Genomic DNA, 16,203 nt, shown 5'->3' on the forward strand with positions numbered 1-16,203 from the left:
GTATTTATATTATTGATTATTGGATGCTGTGTGGATATATAGTGTATATAGTGTGTATTTATATTATTGATTATTGGATGCTGTGTGGATATATAGTGTATATAGTGTGTATTTATATTATTGATTATTGGATGTTGTGTGGATATATAGTGTATATAGTGTGTATTTATATTATTGATTATTGGAGGCTGTGTGGATATATAGTATATATAGTGTGTATTTATATTATTGATTATTGGATGCTGTGTGGATATATAGTGTATATAGTGTGTATTTATATTATTGATTATTGGATGCTGTGTGGATATATAGTGTATATAGTGTGTATTTATATTATTGATTATTGGATGTTGTGTGGATATATAGTGTATATAGTGTGTATTTATATTATTGATTATTGGAGGCTGTGTGGATATATAGTATATATAGTGTGTATTTATATTATTGATTATTGGATGCTGTGTGGATATATAGTGTATATAGTGTGTATTTATATTATTGATTATTGGATGCTGTGTGGATATATAGTGTATATAGTGTGTATTTATATTATTGATTACTGGATGTTGTGTGGATATATAGTGTATATAGTGTGTATTTATATTATTGATTATTGGAGGCTGTGTGGATATATAGTATATATAGTGTGTATTTATATTATTGATTATTGGATGTTGTGTGGATATATAGTATATATAGTGTGTATTTATATTATTGATTATTGGATGCTGTGTGGATATATAGTATATATAGTGTGTATTTATATTATTGATTATTGGAGGCTGTGTGGATATATAGTATATATAGTGTGTATTTATATTATTGATTATTGGAGGCTGTGTGGATATATAGTGTATATAGTGTGTATTTATATTATTGATTATTGGAGGCTGTGTGGATATATAGTATATATAGTGTGTATTTATATTATTGATTATTGGAGGCTGTGTGGATATATAGTATATATAGTGTGTATTTATATTATTGATTATTGGAGGCTGTGTGGATATATAGTGTATATAGTGTGTATTTATATTATTGATTATTGGATGCTGTGTGGATATATAGTATATATAGTGTGTATTTATATTATTGATTATTGGAGGCTGTGTGGATATATAGTATATATAGTGTGTATTTATATTATTGATTATTGGAGGCTGTGTGGATATATAGTGTATATAGTGTGTATTTATATTATTGATTATTGGAGGCTGTGTGGATATATAGTATATATAGTGTGTATTTATATTATTGATTATTGGAGGCTGTGTGGATATATAGTATATATAGTGTGTATTTATATTATTGATTATTGGAGGCTGTGTGGATATATAGTGTATATAGTGTGTATTTATATTATTGATTATTGGATGCTGTGTGGATATATAGTGTATATAGTGTGTATTTATATTATTGATTATTGGATGCTGTGTGGATATATAGTATATATAGTGTGTATTTATATTATTGATTATTGGATGCTGTATGGATATATAGTGTATATAGTGTGTATTTATATTATTGATTATTGGAGGCTGTGTGGATATATAGTGTATATAGTGTGTATTTATATTATTGATTATTGGATGCTGTGTGGATATATAGTGTATATAGTGTGTATTTATATTATTGATTATTGGATGTTGTGTGGATATATAGTATATATAGTGTGTATTTATATTATTGATTATTGGATGCTGTGTGGATATATAGTATATATAGTGTGTATTTATATTATTGATTATTGGATGCTGTGTGGATATATAGTATATATAGTGTGTATTTATATTATTGATTATTGGATGTTGTGTGGATATATAGTATATATAGTGTGTATTTATATTATTGATTATTGGATGCTGTGTGGATATATAGTATATATAGTGTGTATTTATATTATTGATTATTGGAGGCTGTGTGGATATATAGTATATATAGTGTGTATTTATATTATTTATTATTGGAGGCTGTGTGGATATATAGTATATATAGTGTGTATTTATATTATTGATTATTGGAGGCTGTGTGGATATATAGTATATATAGTGTGAATTTATATTATTGATTATTGGAGGCTGTGTGGATATATAGTATATATAGTGTGTATTTATATTATTGATTATTGGAGGCTGTGTGGATATATAGTATATATAGTGTGTATTTATATTATTGATTATTGGATGCTGTGTGGATATATAGTATATATAGTGTGTATTTATATTATTGATTATTGGAGGCTGTGTGGATATATAGTATATATAGTGTGTATTTATATTATTGATTATTGGAGGCTGTGTGGATATATAGTATATATAGTGTGTATTTATATTATTGATTATTGGAGGCTGTGTGGATATATGGTATATATAGTGTGTATTTATATCATTGGTTGTTTCTCCTGTGGGTTTATGGTCTTTAGTAACTTTCTCTTGATCACATGAGGAGGGCGTGCGCCTTTGTCAGGTTTGTAATCTATGCATTCTCCAAAGAGTCTTCAGATTCCTGTCATCCAACCCGTGCTGCATTGCGCTTCTGGGACTTTGTATATATGGATTTTTCAACTTTTTTGACCTGATGAATTTTATCTAAAGAAATAAATTTTTTATTTCATGAATAATTATTCTTTGGACTTTAGATTGAATCTCGTTCTGAAGTCACTCAGGACAGGTAAGCTTCATGATCTACTTATTCCACTGTGCTGCCGTGTACATGTTATTTCCTCAGCTTCTCTGTGCTGCCTTGTACATGTTATTTCCTCAGCTCCTCTGCGCTGCTGTGTACATGTTATTTCCTCAGCTCCTCTGCGCTGCTGTGTACATGTTATTTCCTCAGCTCCTCTGCGCTGTCGTGTACATGTTATTTCCTCAGCTCCTCTGTGCTGCCGTGTACATGTTATTTCCTCAGCTCCTCTGCGCTGACGTGTACATGTTATTTCCTCAGCTCCTCTGCGCTGACGTGTACATGTTATTTCCTCAGCTCCTCTGTGCTGCCGTGTACATGTTATTTCCTCAGCTCCTCTGTGCTGCCGTGTACATGTTATTTCCTCAGTTCCTCTGTGCTGCCGTGTACATGTTATTTCCTCAGCTCCTCTGCGCTGCCATGTACATGTTATTTCCTCAGCTCCTCTGCGCTGACGTGTACATGTTATTTCCTCAGCTCCTCTGCGCTGACATGTACATGTTATTTCCTCAGCCCCTCTGTGCTGCCGTGTACATGTTATTTCCTCAGCTCCTCTGCGCTGACATGTACATGTTATTTCCTCAGCTCCTCTGCGCTGACATGTACATGTTATTTCCTCAGCTCCTCTGCGCTGACGTGTACATGTTATTTCCTCAGCTCCTCTGTGCTGCCGTGTACATGTTATTTCCTCAGCTCCTCTGTGCTGCCGTGTACATGTTATTTCCTCAGTTCCTCTGTGCTGCCGTGTACATGTTATTTCCTCAGCTCCTCTGCGCTGCCATGTACATGTTATTTCCTCAGCTCCTCTGCGCTGACGTGTACATGTTAATTCCTCAGCTCCTCTGCGCTGTCGTGTACATGTTATTTCCTCAGCTCCTCTGCGCTGCCGTGTACATGTTATTTCCTCAGCTCCTCTGCGCTGACATGTACATGTTATTTCCTCAGCCCCTCTGTGCTGCCGTGTACATGTTATTTCCTCAGCTCCTCTGTGCTGCCGTGTACATGTTATTTCCTCAGCTCTTCTGTGCTGCCGTGTACATGTTATTTCCTCAGCTCCTCTGCGCTGACGTGTACATGTTATTTCCTCAGCTCCTCTGTACTGCCGTGTACATGTTATTTCCTCAGCTCCTCTGTGCTGCAGTGTACATGTTATTTCCTCAGCTCTTCTGTGCTGCCGTGTACATGTTATTTCCTCAGCTCCTCTGCGCTGACGTGTACATGTTATTTCCTCAGCTCCTCTGTGCTGCCGTGTACATGTTATTTCCTCAGCTCCTCTGTGCTGCCGTGTACATGTTATTTCCTCAGCTCCTCTGTGCTGCCGTGTACATGTTATTTCCTCAGCTCCTCTGTGCTGACGTGTACATGTTATTTCCTTAGCTCCTCTGTGCTGCCGTGTACATGTTATTTCCTCAGCTCCTCTGTGCTGCCGTGTACATGTTATTTCCTCAGCTCCTCTGTGCTGCCGTGTACATGTTATCTCCTCAGCTCCTCTGTGCTGCCGTGTACATGTTATTTCCTCAGCTCCTCTGTGTTGCCGTGTATATGTTATTTCCTCCATCTCCTCTGCGTTGCCGTGTACATGTCATTTCCTCAGCTCCTCTGTGCTGTCGTGTACATGTTATTTCCTCCAGCTCCTCTGTGCTGTCGTGTACATGTTATTTCCTCAGCTCTTCTGCGCTGCCGTGTACATGTCATTTCCTCAGCTCCTCTGTGCTGTCGTGTACATGTTATTTCCTCCAGCTCCTCTGTGCTGCCGTGTACATGTTATTTCCTCAGCTCCTCTGCGCTGCTGTGTACATGTTATTTCCTCAGCTCCTCTGCGCTGCTGTGTACATGTTATTTCCTCAGCTCCTCTGCACTGCCGTGTACATGTTATTTCCTCCAGCTCCTCTGTGCTGCCGTGTACATGTTATTTCCTCAGCTCTTCTGCGCTGCCGTGTACATGTCATTTCCTCAGCTCCTCTGTGCTGTCGTGTACATGTTATTTCCTCCAGCTCCTCTGTGCTGCCGTGTACATGTTATTTCCTCAGCTCCTCTGCGCTGCTGTGTACATGTTATTTCCTCAGCTCCTCTGCGCTGCCGTGTACATGTTATTTCCTCAGCTCCTCTGTGCTGCCGTGTACATGTTATTTCCTCAGCTCCTCTGTGCTGACGTGTACATGTTATTTCCTTAGCTCCTCTGTGCTGCCGTGTACATGTTATTTCCTCAGCTCCTCTGTGCTGCCGTGTACATGTTATTTCCTCAGCTCCTCTGTGCTGCCGTGTACATGTTATCTCCTCAGCTCCTCTGTGCTGCCGTGTACATGTTATTTCCTCAGCTCCTCTGTGTTGCCGTGTATATGTTATTTCCTCCATCTCCTCTGCGTTGCCGTGTACATGTCATTTCCTCAGCTCCTCTGTGCTGTCGTGTACATGTTATTTCCTCCAGCTCCTCTGTGCTGTCGTGTACATGTTATTTCCTCAGCTCTTCTGCGCTGCCGTGTACATGTCATTTCCTCAGCTCCTCTGTGCTGTCGTGTACATGTTATTTCCTCCAGCTCCTCTGTGCTGCCGTGTACATGTTATTTCCTCAGCTCCTCTGCGCTGCTGTGTACATGTTATTTCCTCAGCTCCTCTGCGCTGCTGTGTACATGTTATTTCCTCAGCTCCTCTGCACTGCCGTGTACATGTTATTTCCTCCAGCTCCTCTGTGCTGCCGTGTACATGTTATTTCCTCAGCTCCTCTGCGCTGACGTGTACATGTTATTTCCTCAGCTCCTCTGTGCTGCCGTGTACATGTTATTTCCTCAGCTCCTCTGTGCTGACGTGTACATGTTATTTCCTCAGCTCCTCTGTGCTGCCGTGTACATGTTATTTCCTCAGCTCCTCTGCGCTGACGTGTACATGTTATTTCCTCAGCTCCTCTGTGCTGCCGTGTACATGTTATTTCCTCAGCTCCTCTGTGCTGCCGTGTACATGTTATTTCCTCAGCTCCTCTGTGCTGCCGTGTACATGTTATTTCCTCAGCTCCTCTGTGCTGCCGTGTACATGTTATTTCCTCAGCTCCTCTGCGCTGACCTGTACATGTTAATTCCTCAGCTCCTCTGTGCTGCCGAGTACATGTTATTTCCTCAGCTCCTCTGCGCTGCCGTGTACATGTTATTTCCTCAGCTCCTCTGCGCTGACATGTACATGTTATTTCCTCAGCCCCTCTGTGCTGCCGTGTACATGTTATTTCCTCAGCTCCTCTGTGCTGCCGTGTACATGTTATTTCCTCAGCTCTTCTGTGCTGCCGTGTACATGTTATTTCCTCAGCTCCTCTGCGCTGACGTGTACATGTTATTTCCTCAGCTCCTCTGTGCTGCCGTGTACATGTTATTTCCTCAGCTCCTCTGTGCTGCCGTGTACATGTTATTTCCTCAGCTCCTCTGTGCTGCCGTGTACATGTTATTTCCTCAGCTCCTCTGTGCTGACGTGTACATGTTATTTCCTCAGCTCCTCTGTGCTGCCGTGTACATGTTATTTCCTCAGCTCCTCTGTGCTGCCGTGTACATGTTATTTCCTCAGCTCATCTGTGCTGCCGTTTACATGTTATCTCCTCAGCTCCTCTGTGCTGCCGTGTACATGTTATTTCCTCAGCTCCTCTGTGTTGCCGTGTATATGTTATTTCCTCCATCTCCTCTGCGTTGCCGTGTACATGTCATTTCCTCAGCTACTCTGTGCTGTCGTGTACATGTTATTTCCTCCAGCTCCTCTGTGCTGTCGTGTACATGTTATTTCCTCAGCTCTTCTGCGCTGCCGTGTACATGTCATTTCCTCAGCTCCTCTGTGCTGTCGTGTACATGTTATTTCCTCCAGCTCCTCTGTGCTGTCGTGTACATGTTATTTCCTCAGCTCCTCTGCGCTGCCGTGTACATGTCATTTCCTCAGCTCCTCTGTGCTGTCGTGTACATGTTATTTCCTCCAGCTCCTCTGTGCTGTCGTGTACATGTTATTTCCTCAGCTCCTCTACGCTGCCCTGTATATGTTATTTCCTCCATCTCCTCTGCGTTGCCGTCTACATGTCATTTCCTCAGCTCCTCTGTGCTGCCGTGTACATGTTATTTCCTCAGCTCCGCTGTGCTGCCGTGTACATGTTATTTCCTCAGCTCCTCTACGCTGCCGTGTACATGTTATTTCCTCCTGCTCCTCTGTGCTGTCGTGTACATGTTATTTCCTCAGCTCCTCTTTGCTGCCGTGTACATGTTATTTCCTCCAGCTCCTCTGTGCTGCCATGCACATGTTATTTCCTCAGCTCCTCTGTGCTGCTGTGTACATGTTATTTCCTCAAGCTCCTCTGTGCTGCCATGCACATGTTATTTCCTCAGCTCCTCTGTGCTGCCGTGTACATGGTATTTCCTCCAACTCCTCTGTGCTGACGTGTGCATGTTATTTCCTCAGCTCCTCTGTGCTGTCGTGTGCATGTTATTTCCTCAGCTCCTCTGCGCTACCGTGTACATGTTATTTCCTCCAGCTCCTCTGTGCTGACGTGTACATGTTATTTCCTCAGCTCCTCTGTGCTGACGTGTACATGTTATTTCCTCCAGCTCCTCTGTGCTGACGTGTACATGTTATTTCCTCCAGCTCCTCTGCACTGCCGTGTACATGTTAATTCCTCCAGCTCCTCTGTGCTGTCTTGTACATGTTATTTCCTCCTGCTCCTCTGCGTTGCCGTGTACATGTTATTTCCTCAGCTCCTCTGCGCTGCCGTGTACATGCTATTTCCTCAGCTCCTCTGCGCTGCCGTGTACATGTTATTTCCTCAGCTCCTCTGTGCTGCCGTGTACATGTTATTTCCTCCAGCTCCTCTGTGCTGCCGTGTACATGTCATTTCCTCAGCTCCTCTGTGCTGTCGTGTACATGTTATTTCCTCCAGCTCCTCTGTGCTGTCGTGTACATGTTATTTCCTCAGCTCCTCTACGCTGCCCTGTATATGTTATTTCCTCCATCTCCTCTGCATTGCCGTCTAAATGTCATTTCCTCAGCTCCTCTGTGCTGCCGTGTACATGTTCTTTCCTCTGCTCCTCTGTGCTGCCGTGTACATGTTATTTCCTCAGGTCCTCTACGCTGCCGTGTACTTGTTATTTCCTCCAGCTCCTCTGTGCTGTCGTGTACATGTTATTTCCTCAGCTCCTCTTTGCTGCCGTGTACATGTTATTTCCTCCAGCTCCTCTGTGCTGCCATGCACATGTTATTTCCTCAGCTCCTCTGTGCTGCTGTGTACATGTTATTTCCTCAAGCTCCTCTGTGCTGCCATGCACATGTTATTTCCTCAGCTCCTCTGTGCTGCTGTGTACATGTTATTTCCTCCAACTCCTCTGTGCTGACGTGTGCATGTTATTTCCTCAGCTCCTCTGTGCTGTCGTGTGCATGTTATTTCCTCAGCTCCTCTGCGCTAACGTGTACATGTTAATTCCTCCAGCTCCTCTGTGCTGTCTTGTACATGTTATTTCCTCCTGCTCCTCTGCGTTGCCGTGTACATGTTATTTCCTCAGCTCCTCTGCGCTGCCATGTACATGCTATTTCCTCAGCTCCTCTGCGCTGCCGTGTACATGTTAATTCCTCCAGCTCCTCTGTGCTGCCGTGTACATGTTAATTCCTCCAGCTCCTCTGTGCTGACGTGTACATGTTATTTCCTCCTCCTCCTCTGCATTGCCGTGTACATGTTATTTCCTCAGCTCCTCTGCGCTGCCGTGTACATGCTATTTCCTCAGCTCCTCTGCGCTGCCGTGTACATGCTATTTCCTCAGCTCCTCTGCGCTGCCGTGTACATGCTATTTCCTCAGCTCCTCTGCGCTGCCGTGTACATGTTATTTCCTCAGCTCCTCTGTGCTGCCGTGTACATGTTATTTCCTCAGCTCCTCTGTGCTGTCGCGCACATGTTATTTCCTCAGCTCCTTTGCGCTGCCGTGTACATGTTATTTCCTCCAGCTCATCTGTGCTGTCGTGTACATTATTTCCTCAGCTCCTCTGTGCTGACATGTACATGTTATTTCCTCCAGCTCCTCTGTGCTCTCGTGTTCATGTTATTTCCTCTGCGCTGCCGTATACATGTTATTTCCTCAGCTCCTCTGCGCTGCCGTGTACATGTTTTTTCCTCCAGCTCCTCTGCGCTGCCGTGTACATGTTATTTCCTCCAGGTCCTCTGTGCTGTCGTGTACATGTTATTTCCTCCAGCTCCTCTGTGCTGACGTGTACATGTTATTTCCTCCAGCCCCTCTGTGCTGACGTGTACATGTTACTTCCTCGGCTCCTCTGCGCTGCTGTGTACATGTCATTTCCTCAGCTCCTCTTTGCTGCCGTGTACATGTTATTTCCTCCAGCTCCTCTGTGCTGCTGTGCACATGTTATTTCCTCAGCTCCTCTGTGCTGCCGTGTACATGTTGTTTCCTCCAGCTCCTCTGTGCTGGCATGTACATGTTTTTTCCTCCAGCTCCTCTGTGCTGCCGTGTACATGTTGTTTCCTCCAGCTCCTCTGTGCTGCCGTGCACATGTTATTTCCTCCAGCTCCTCTATGCTGTCATGTGCATGTTATTTCCTCAGCTCCTCTGTGCTGCCGTGTACATGTTGTTTCCTCAGCTGCTCTGTGCTGCCGTGTACATGTTGTTTCCTCCAGCTCCTCTATGCTGTCGTGTGCATGTTATTTCCTCAGCTCCTCTGTGCTGCCGTGTACATGTTGTTTCCTCAGCTCCTCCGCGCTGCCGTGTACATGTTATTTCCTCCAGCTCCTCTATGCTGTCGTGTGCATGTTATTTCCTCAGCTCCTCTGTGCTGCCGTGTACATGTTATTTCCTCAGCTCCTCTGTGCTGTCGCGCACATGTTATTTCCTCAGCTCCTTTGCGCTGCCGTGTACATGTTATTTCCTCCAGCTCCTCTGTGCTGTCGTGTACATTATTTCCTCAGCTCCTCTGTGCTGACATGTACATGTTATTTCCTCCAGCTCCTCTGTGCTCTCGTGTTCATGTTATTTCCTCTGCGCTGCCGTATACATGTTATTTCCTCAGCTCCTCTGCGCTGCCGTGTACATGTTTTTTCCTCCTGCTCCTCTGCGCTGTCGTGTACATGTTATTTCCTCCAGCTCCTCTGTGCTGACGTGTACATGTTATTTCCTCCAGCCCCTCTGTGCTGACGTGTACATGTTACTTCCTCGGCTCCTCTGCGCTGCTGTGTACATGTCATTTCCTCAGCTCCTCTTTGCTGCCGTGTACATGTTATTTCCTCCAGCTCCTCTGTGCTGCTGTGCACATGTTATTTCCTCAGCTCCTCTGTGCTGCCGTGTACATGTTGTTTCCTCCAGCTCCTCTGTGCTGGCATGTGCATGTTATTTCCTCCAGCTCCTCTGTGCTGCCGTGTACATGTTGTTTCCTCCAGCTCCTCTGTGCTGCCGTGCACATGTTATTTCCTCCAGCTCCTCTATGCTGTCATGTGCATGTTATTTCCTCAGCTCCTCTGTGCTGCCGTGTACATGTTGTTTCCTCAGCTCCTCTGTGCTGCCGTGTACATGTTGTTTCCTCCAGCTCCTCTATGCTGTCGTGTGCATGTTATTTCCTCAGCTCCTCTGTGCTGCCGTGTACATGTTGTTTCCTCAGCTCCTCTGCGCTGCCGTGTACATGTTATTTCCTCCAGCTCCTCTATGCTGTCGTGTGCATGTTATTTCCTCAGCTCCTCTGTGCTGCCGTGTACATGTTATTTCCTCCAGCTCCTCTGTGCTGCCGTGTACATGTTATTTCCTCAGCTCCTCTGCGCTGCCGTGTACATGTTATTTCCTCAGCTCCTCTGCGCTGCTGTGTACATGTTATTTCCTCAGCTCCTCTGTGCTGCCGTGTACATGTTATTTCCTCCAGCTCCTCTATGCTGTCATGTGCATGTTATTTCCTCAGCTCCTCTGTGCTGCCGTGTACATGTTATTTCCTCAGCTCCTCTGTGCTGCCGTGTACATGTTATTTCCTCAGCTCCTCTGCGCTGCCGTGTACATGTTATTTCCTCAGCTCCTCTGTGCTGCTGTGTACATGTTATTTCCTCAGCTCCTCTGTGCTGCCGTGTACATGTTATTTCCTCAGCTCCTCTGTGCTGCTGTGTGCATGTTATTTCCTCAGCTCCTCTGTGCTGCTGTGTGCATGTTATTTCCTCAGCTCCTCTGTGCTGCCGTGTACATGTTATTTCCTCAGCTCCTCTGTGCTGCCGTGTACATGTTATTTCCTCAGCTCCTCTGCGCTGCCGTGTGCATGTTATTTCCTCAGCTCCTCTGTGCTGCCGTGTACATGTTATTTCCTCAGCTCCTCTGTGCTGCCGTGTACATGTTATTTCCTCCAGCTCCTCTGTGCTGTCTTGTACATGTTATTTCCTCAGCTCCTCTGCGCTGCCGTGTACATGTTATTTCCTCAGCTCCTCTGCGCTGCCGTGTACATGTTATTTCCTCAGCTCCTCTGTGCTGCCGTGTACATGTTATTTCCTCCAGCTCCTCTGTGCTGCCGTGTACATGTTATTTCCTCAGCTCCTCTGTGCTGCCGTTGTCGGGGTACCTATTTAGGGAGGCCTAAATTAACCCTTCACGGTTGAGCCAGTGATTTCCAAATTAATCCACAGAGTGTTGCTATCAACTCAAATAACCACACGGAGATGGGGGTCTCTGTACGGGTGGATCGAGACAGATCACTAGTCCCCTTTACTTTAGTCACTTCTTTTTTAATCCTTTGCTTAATTATGCGACGTTCTCAACCACCAATAGCATCATGGTAACACTTCATTTTTTAAGCCAATAATATTGCAAGAAAACCGGAAACTACATATATGTCCGTATCCAAAAGTAGTATAGAAAGCAATATAATGGCATATTATTCAGAGTTTTACACCCCGCCTCCCTTATCTTGCACCTGATGGGAACAGTTTGGTTTCATGACAGTTTGAACTTTTACCTAATTACAAAATTTATCTTACAGCAACAAAAATGGAGAAACTAAACCTTCAGGAAAAATGGAGAAGTGAAACTTCAGCTCTGATTTTAGTATTAACCCTTCACACCATACACATATTATTTTCTCAGCTCCTCTGTGCTGCCGTATACATGTTATTTCCTCCAGCTCCTCTGCGCTGCCGTGTACATGATATTTCCTCCAGCTCCTCTGCGCTGCTGGGTCGCCCTCCCAGGGCTGTGGCGTACTCGGTACCGGGCCAGTGTCACGGGAATGTGTCACAGCAGAAGTGACCCGGTCCGTGGCCCTGGGCGCCCAAGTAATGGGGGTTTGTAGTTTAGTTAATTGAATGGAATAGTTTGTGACGCCACCTGTAGTGTTCCGCAAGGGAGATGTTAAGCCGACGCTGCATGCAGATCCTCTGGGGCTGATGGTGTGTTGCAGCTTAGATGGTATAGCTCCCCACAGGTGAAGCTGTAACCCCAGGGCTGTGTGTAGGCGCAGGTAGTGTAAAGGATGATACCTAGATGTAGCGGTGCTGACAGTGTTGGCGCACAATGACTGGAAGACATCAGGGCTTGTAGTTCCAAAGCTTTACTCACAGTTCGCGGTACACACTGGTGCCTGCCTCCGTGCTGTGTCCTCCGGGGCAGAGACTCAATCAACCTCCCGGGCAAGTCAGGGCTCTCCTCTCCAACACTCCACCAACATGTACCTGTCCTGAACGACTCCTCTATTGTGCCTTTAGTGTGAATAGCTCCAGTACCGTGGTACTCTGAAGTTCCTCCTGTCAGATGTTCCTAACAACTCTTCCTTGTACGGCAGACAGCTGTAGCCTATTTCAGGGACTCCCTTTCTCCTGAGTCCCGGCTCCCTATACTGATGCTGTTGTGCCCCAAGTCTTGGATGGGAGTAATTCATTTACAGCCAACTACTCCACCAGTGTCTGCTGCAGAACCATAAGTGTCCATGCAACCTCGGGGACCGGGCCCCGGCCTTGCGCTGAGAACCTATAGGCAGGGTTCCTCTTCCAACCCACAACTCCTCTCTGTTCTCCTACTCCTTCGTTCCGCGCTGTTCCTTCTCTCTCTTATGGAAGCTTAGGTTGCAGTTCTACATCTTTCTCCTTTTGTTCCTTTCCTGTGCCAGCTGGCTCAGGTCACTGAGGCAGCTGCAGCACTCCTTCCTCCATCCCTCCTTCCAGGGATCCACTCCTGTCTGAGCGACTTCCTACTCCACTGACCTTCTGTCAGCCTGACCTGTAATTCTAAACCTTCCCACTCTTTTATATGGATCTCCACTCCACCCACCTCCCAGCACATCTCGTGTTACAAAGCAAGGACCCACGAAAGGTGCTCTGCTACCCTCTAAGCACGGAGCCGCAATGTTGTCAGTGCTGAACTATCCTGTGTGTGGGATGCAGGTGTTGGAGTGTGGAAAGGAGTTCCCAACTTACCTAGTTGGTGGGGCACTACACCTTAGGAGAAGGTGCAGTACCTCTGTGACGACTGAGCCTCAGGGGCGCCACATACCCCCCGTTAAACACAGCACGTCCGCGGGCTGCAAGACAACAAAGTTGACAGCAAACAAACATACAAAAATTTTGTAATGCATAACAAAATTTTCTTATACTAATCTTCCTAGTATAGGAGGTACTCATCTTGAACGTTACAAACAATTCTATCAAAGATTCTATCTAAAATTTTTAATTCTAAGTGCAATTCTCAATTCAAAGTGCTATTCTCTGTAACATATTTTTCTCTCTTTCCTTCTTTAGTGCACATTTATTTTTCTACTTTCACTGTCTCTTCTAGACGCAAGACGCTGACAGCAAATACCTAGTCCGTCACCTGTCTACTTTCAATTCTTTATTCACATCACTCATCTCTAGATCAGGCATTCCTAATTCTTCTATAAAAGCCATTTCTCAGCTACTAATTATCAAATACTTCACAGAAAAACATTCAACAGTTATTCTTGTAAGTGCTGGACACCACTACCCAGCTGGGATTTCTTGCAGTGTCCTTTGAGGAAGACATGATCTTTGAAAAGTGTCCATGCAAAAACATTATCTTCGCAAAGTGTCTCTATATGTAAAACCAAGAGAGGGCACCTAAAGAGGTGCAACTATTTACAATGAAAGTTTTTGGATCACTTCAAGTTCATGATCGCTAGTTCAAATTGGGAAAACGCTGCCAATCAAAACAGGGCAACTAAAGGTGCTACCAGAATAACATGATAGCAAAAAAAAATAGAAAAAAGGCACAACTGGTGAAACAAACCCTCCTGGATAACGAGATTTGAAAGTTTACTTTACTTGTATTCCCCTCCTGGGGTTCTGGAAGAACTGGAACTGCTACGAGATTCAAAGTAGTCGTTGGCCATCTTTAAGTACTCGTCTTCCCACGGTGTCAAGCCAGGGATCTTTGGTCTGGGCTGCCAGGCTGGAGCTGATGCTAGAGCAGCCTGGTTCCTGGAAGCAAGTACCTGTGCAGTCTGGGAGGTAACGGTGGGCGGAGGGGCAGCAACGGGTGGCTTTGGCTTGTACCTCTCTATAAGCTCTCCTGGAATGCGACGTACATTCAGGGCATACCACCCTCTGAGCCCCTCATGCCGGGTGAATGTCACATACTCCCCAGGCTGCAGGTCTCTGTCAGGATGTCCCTTCCTCAGATGTGGCTCAACATCCCTCCTGTTAAAGAACAAGCCACTATTGCGCTTGGGGTCCGCAATGAATCCAAAACCCCTCTCCTTGTTCACATTCAGCACTTTCCCCCATCCGGCGGCATCCCGGGGGCCATGTTGACCTGCACGGGCCCTCTCCTTCTGGGTCAGATCCGGGCCCAACACAGCCTTCTTCCTCTGCTCTCTCTCCCGGTATTCCGCTGCCAGCTGTCAGATGGTGGCCCGGCACTCTGCCCAGTTCTCTTCATCCTCCTGCTCTTCCCGGAACCGGCCTTCGCCCACTCGGGTTCGCGGCACCACCGCTAGGGGTCCAGATGTTTCCCCCTGGGGACAGTCATCCTGGTCCCAGACCAGGTCTAGCACGACCTGGCCAGCCACTGCAGCTGTGGTGCACCCCAGGGCATTCCTAGGTGAAGGGACATCTGACATACCTGGGGCCTCCTGGCGGTGCGGCCTCTGCTCCGCTGCAGGCGGTCCGGGTGCCGGCGGTGGTGATACCGATGGTGGCTCCGGGTCTGCGGGGGCTTCGGTAGGGACCTGCGCAGCTGCAACAGGTCCGGGCGGGTGCAAGGTCTCAGCTCTGGGATCCTCCGGTGCGCTCAGCCGCACAGACAGCGTGGAGGTGAAGATCAGCGCTGCCGGAAGACAGTCCGGTGCAGTGGTAGCAGGTACCGGTGGAGCGGGTACCGCAGGCGTAGGCCTCTCCTGGACCTGCTGCCGTCTCAGCTGCTCCAAGGCCTTCTGCTGCAGACGGGTAGTCAGCTCAGCAATTTCCTCCTCTAGTTGTTGGCGGTTCTTTCCGGAGTTCGGGTTGGAGCCGTCAGCCATGGCGCCAGGGAGATCCGTTTCCCCGTGCTCCGCAGGCCTCCTTCCCTCACTCTCCAAAATGGTGTTCTCACGTTTCTATTCCTGCCTTGGCCCCTTTCCCGCCACTGGCTTCTTCTGCCCCTCCTTCCGGGGGCGTCGTCGTCTTCCAGCGCCTCCATACCAAGCCAGTATGCGAACCCCTCGGGGGGTCGGCCATGTATCTGTCACATAGTAATTCAGGCAGGGAAGGTCCAATACTCTTCGCAGTCTCTTTCTAGGACCTCCCATCTCTTCACGCCCTTCTTCTCCGCACCAGCGGCAATTTCTAATGTCCATTTTACAGTCTATTAAATTGGTTCTTCTGCACATTTTCAAAAGCACAAAGTCTCACAAATTTCAGGCGCACAGAACCCGATGGCATCAGGTCTCATCATCCTGTTTGTGACGCCAAGTTGGGTCGCCCTCCCAGGGCTGTGGGGTACTCGGTACTGGGCCGGTGTCAGGGGAATGTGTCACAGCAGCAGTGACCCGGTCCGTGACCCTGGGTGCCCAAGTAATGGGGGTTTGTAGTTTAGTTAATTGAATGGAATAGTTTGTGACGCCACCTGTGGTGTTCGGCAAAGGAGATGTTAAGCCGACGCTGCATGCAGATCCTCTGGGGCTGATGGTGTGTTGCAGCTTAGATGGTATAGCTCCTCACATGTGAAGCTGTAACCCCAGGGCAGTGTGTAGGCGCAGGTAGTGTAAAGGATGATACCTAGATGTAGCGGTGCTGACGGTGTTGGCGCACAATGACTGGAAGACACCAGGGCTTGTAGTTCCAAAGCTTTACTCACAGTTCGTAGTACACACTGGTGCCTGCCTCCGTGCTGTGTCCTCCGGGGCAGAGACTCAATCAACCTTCCGTGCAAGTCAGGGCTCTCTTCTCCAACTCTCCGCCAACATGTACCTGTCCTGAACAACTCCTCTATTGTGCCTTTAGTGTGAAGAGCTCCAGTACCGTGGTACTCTGAAGTTCCTCCTGTCAGATGTTCCTAACAACTCTTCCTTGTACAGCAGACAGCTGTAGCCTACTTCGGGGACTCCTTTTCTCCTGAG

The 16,203-nt window shown here is 46.4% G+C and overlaps 1 protein-coding gene across 1 annotated transcript in view; it reads left to right on the forward strand.

The window, feature by feature from the left end:
* The first annotated feature begins 2,497 nt into the window (after nt 1–2,497).
* Nucleotides 2,498–16,203, forward strand: part of LOC141075686 (uncharacterized) — a 138,541-nt gene continuing 124,835 nt past the window's right edge. The window contains exon 1 of the mRNA XM_073562798.1: nt 2,498–2,670. The gene's annotated coding sequence lies outside the window, so the exon portion shown is untranslated. The remainder of the gene's footprint in view (nt 2,671–16,203) is intronic.

This window comes from Dendrobates tinctorius, unplaced genomic scaffold (assembly GCF_039654945.1).
Source record: "Dendrobates tinctorius isolate UK_male_01 unplaced genomic scaffold, ASM3965494v1 ptg000367l, whole genome shotgun sequence".
Taxonomy (NCBI): domain Eukaryota; kingdom Metazoa; phylum Chordata; class Amphibia; order Anura; family Dendrobatidae; genus Dendrobates; species Dendrobates tinctorius.